Here is a 4,890-nt window from a genome sequence, read left to right as displayed (position 1 = left end):
TAAGGGCCTTCCCACATTGGTGACAGCTTGTTTGTACCCTTGGCAGACTGAACGCGCCTAAGGACAAGGTCACCTTCCTCAAAACACCGGGCATGAACCCTGGGGCTATGATAGTGACGCAGGGCTTGCCGGTAGCGTGCAACACGCATAGCAACCCGGAGACGGTTCTCCTCAAGTAGCACAACATCGTCACGCCGGTCCTGATCTTGTGCTACTTCATCGTAGGCAAGCACTAAAGGGGACTCGTAAATGAGTTCTGTGGGGATAACTGCTTCTGCCCCATAGACCAGGGAGAAGGGAGTCTGCCGGTAGCTCTGTTAGGTGTCGTTCTGAGGGACCAGAGAACTAACGGCAGCTCCTCAATCCACCGCCTGTCGTGCTTCTACAGCTTATCGAAAGTTCTTGTCTTGAGTCCACGGAGCACTTCAGCGTTCACCCTCTCAGCTTGTCCATTGCTCTGGGGGTGTGCCTCAGAAGCGAATGAGATTTTGCATCCGAGGGTGCGAACGTATTGCATGAAGGCTTGGCTCGTGAACTGGGTGCCGTTGTCAGTTATGATCCTTGCCGGAACTCCGAAACGATACACCAATTCTTTCAAGAACTTGATAGCTGACTGATCAGTCACCTTTCTCATGATAGTCACTTTCGACCACTTTGTAAAGTTGTCGATGGCAATGAACAAGAATTCAAAGCCCCCGATTGCCCGGGGGAAGGGGCTGAGGATATCGAGCCCCTAGACCAAAAATGGCCATGATAGAGGGATTGTCTGAAGGGCTTGGGCAGGCAGGTGTGTTCTCTTGGAATGGGACTGACATGCTTCACATCTCGTGACTAACTCAACCGCGTCTTGGAGGGCCGTGGGCCAACAGAATCCTTGTCGGAATGCTTTCCCAACTAATGCACTTGATCCAATGTGGGAGCCACACATTACTTTGTGAATCTCAGCCAGCAGTTCCTTTCCATCCTCCCGGAAAACACACTTCAATTTCACACCGTTGGGCCTCCTTCTGTAGAGTGTCATCAACAAACTGATACATACTGGTCCTCCGGGCGTTGCCAGGGAGTTCTCCGGTTTGGAGGAAGTGGACAATGTGCCCTGCCCAAGTTGGAGCCTGGGGCTCGGCAACGAGGACTAGCGGCACCTCCTCAGCTGCAGGAGAACCAGCCTCGTACACGGGGTCCATAGGCCCGGCTAGAGGGGATGGTCCGGCAGACTGTGAGGAGTTGTTTATGGTAGGGTCTTTGCCGGGTGCGGATGGCTCTGTCGGGAGAGGCTTACCGTAGTCCAACTTTCTCTTCTTTCGGGCCATTGTGGCTAGTGATACGGAGGGTTGAGAGAGATGGAGAACAAAAGTTCCTGGTTCCACAGGAAGCTCCTGCGCAACACACTTTGATAGGTGATCAACTATGCTGTTTTCCGTACGGGGTACGTGCTCTGTTTGCAACCCGTCAAAGTGCTCCTCCAATCTCCTTACTTCCTCGACGTATGCTTCCATCAATGGGCTTTGGTAATCCTTGTTGACTTGTCTCACCACAAGCCGTGAATCTCCTCAAATGATCAGCTTCTTAATTCTCAATTCTGCTGCAATCCTGAGCCCGACAAGGAGCCCTTCATACTCTACTATATTGTTGGTGGCTTCTTCCCGAGCAAAGTGCATCTGGACGATGTACTTCAAGTGCTCCCCGGAGGGGTAACAAGAAGCACGCCGTCCCCTGCACCTTGTAGAAAAAAGCACCATCAAAATACATGATCCATTCTTGGGGTGATTCCTTGCCGGGGATGGCTGTTTTTATCCTTTCCTCATCAGGGGTTGGCGTCCATTCTGCAATAAACTCTGCTAATGCCCTGCTCTAAATATTTTAAGTGCTCTCAACAAACCAAAGCTGGATAATCCCAAAGCCCATTCCACTATTTTTCCAGTTACCTCAGGGTTTCGGAGTATCCTTTGCAACGGGAAACGAGTAACAACCGTGATCTCATGGGATTGGAAGTAGTGGCGCAGTTTCCTTGAGGCCATAATGAGACCAAAGATAAACATATGCACGCTAGAGTACCTACATCTAGCCCCTTGTAATGAGGAGCCGACGAAGTACACTAGGCGCTACACCACTTTCTTCCTTGCCGCGTCCTTGGGGTTCCTCTCGTTGCTGTGCCTATTATTGTGCTGATCCTTCTGTGACTTTGTTGTTTTCTATTCAGTTTCTACCTCATCCACCTCTCGTTGTGCTACCAAATCCGTAGTGACCACCTGGTTGGTTGCCGCCAAGTATAGCAACAATGGTTCTTGGGGTTTGGGCGCAACCAAGGTGGGTATGGACGACAGGTAGGCTTTTAACTCTTGCAGAGCTGCATCTTTGTAACGCCCCAGATATACCTTTCCCAATTTGTACTCCAACTCTTGCCGTTTCCGGCGTTAAGTTATATTTATTTCTCGGGTTCGGGTCTTTGTCTCCGTGTGTTGTTTTCGTTTTCATGCATCTCATATCATGTCATCATGTGCATTGCATTTGCATACGTGTTCATCTCATGCATTCGAGCATTTTCCCCGTTGTCCGTTTTGCATTCCGGCGCTTCGTTCTCCTCCGGTGGTCATTTCTAGCTTTCTTTTGTGTGTGGGGATTAAACATTTCCGGATTGGGCCGATACTTGTCATGCGGCCTTGGTTTACTACCGGTAGACCGCCTGTCAAGTTTCGTACCATTTGGACTTCGTTTGATACTCCAACGGTTAACCGAGGGACCGAAAAGGACTCGTGTGTGTTGCAGCCCAACACCCCTCCAATTTTGCCCAAAACCCACCAAACTCTCCTCCATGTCCTAGAGCATTCGATCACGATCGCGTGGCCGAAAACCGCACCTCATTTGGACTCTCCTAGCTCCCCCTATGCCTATATATACACCCCTCATTCCAAATTCGCGGAGTCTCTTCCCCCTAACCCTAAAATTCCAGATCCGCCGCCGCCGGACACATCCACCACCGACGGACATGTCCGACGCCCCCATTGCGCCACGTGTCGCCCGCTGAGAGGGCGAGCCGCCGCGCCCACTTCGCCGCACGGCCGGCCCGCCGAAGCCCGCCGCGGGCCCTCCAGGCCCGCATCGCCCCGCCGCCGCCTACAGAAGCGCCCAGCCGGACCACCGCCGCCTCCGCCCGTAGGCCGCCACACTGCCTCGTCCGCCGCTCCGCCGCCACCACGCGTCCGGCCGCCGCCGCCGGCCTGCTCCCGCCTCGCCGACGCCGGCCGCCGCCTCCCCGACGCCGGCGACCTCGGATCCGAAGAGCACCCGCCGGCTACCGTAGTCAACGCCTCGGTTCGCGTGCCCGCCGAAGAAACCCTAGATCTGGTTTTTTTTCTCTAAGTCCTCAGAAATTTTACTCCAAATGCCTCTGTTCGGGGCCCCGTATCTCCGCATCCGTACCTCCATTTTGGACATATAGTATATCAAAATGTTCGTCTCGACGAGTACATCATTTCATTGCATTGCGAGCTCATCTTGATGCCCGAAATGCTGCTAGAAGGAGGCTTCGTGAGTTATTTGGCAAATCCGTTAGTTCATCCTAGACTTTTGTCATTTTTGCCATGATTTATGTGTGCATGATATGCCTGTGAGTCCTTCATATGTTTTGTTAAGCTTTTTGTCTTATTTCCAGAGGTGCAACCCATGCATTTTTAGGATGTGTGCGGTGACTTGTGCAAGCTTGCAAAGTGAGGCACCCGGTAAATCAGTTTTCAGGGACTTAGTTGTTTTCACTAAGTCTGGGATTATTTAGTTCATGATGCCATATGTTCAGCTTGTTTCCTATTGATCCGTGCCTCTTTTGAGGATGATCAGTAAGGGACTTTTGTTATTCATGTTATGCTCTATCCATCCATGTCTTTACTTGATATTTTGGAGCACCCTAGCTTGAGTCAATCGAGCTCTACTTTTGCTTCGTTGTGAATCTGGGCAGATCGTCAACTCGTTTGCGATTTTGCCGGAGTTATTGTGGTTGATCCGTGCATGTTATGCCTTTTATCTTGCCATGTATAGCTAGAATTTTGTGCCTTATTATTGGATATATGCTTGCCTTGCCATGACTTGCGCCGTAGTGAGTGCATCGAGCTCGTTTACATGCCTTCGTGAGTTAAATTTCAGCATGTCTCAGTTTTCACTAAGTCTGAAAACTGATTGTCTTTTATCTATGTTCGTGGGCTCGTTAGTATATTTTGTGAACCCTTTTGGCCCCAGGTCACTTTGGGTATTTTGTTAAGCTTGTTGAGTACCTCCATGCCATGTTATTACTTGTCATAATCAGGCCTTGTATCATGTTGTTTTGCTGCTCCGAAGAGAGCATCGTGGTCTGAAATTTCAGACTAGTGTTAATTTCACTAAGTCTGAAATCTGTTTTGCATATGCGTTTTTGCCATGCTCGTTTGAACCTCATAATGGATGAATTGGCCGTGGCTCAGAGCTAGTATTTTGTTAAGCATCCTGTGTACATCCCTGCCATGTCTTTTGTTGTCATGTTTGGTGGCTGTAGCATGTTCATTTCGTTACATTTAGAGGCCTACTTGCTGTAAATTGCAGACCGGTGTCATATCTTAAAACGCTTGCCATTTCCAAACCGTGACTCCGATTCCAATGATCTTTATGTCGTTTTCAAGCGATTTCATCCCCTCTATCCAGTGGAACACTTGGTTTTCCAAGTTGAGGCCAGGTTCATGCATTTCCTGTCACATCTTGCATTTTGCATCCCGCATCGCATCCCGCATAGCATGTCATCTTTGCATCTTATAGTTTGAGATTGCATGTGGTTGATTGTATTATTGTTGCTTGTTTGTCTTGTTTGGGTAGAGCCGGGAGACGAGTTCGCTAACGAGGAGCCCGTTGAGTGTGCTTTTGAGGATC

The sequence above is a fragment of the Triticum urartu genome, chromosome 3A (assembly GCF_056163025.1).
Source record: "Triticum urartu cultivar PI428250 chromosome 3A, HENAU_Tu73, whole genome shotgun sequence".
In the NCBI taxonomy this organism is placed as follows: Eukaryota; Viridiplantae; Streptophyta; class Magnoliopsida; order Poales; family Poaceae; genus Triticum; species Triticum urartu.
Note: the sequence above shows the minus strand (reverse complement) of the source record.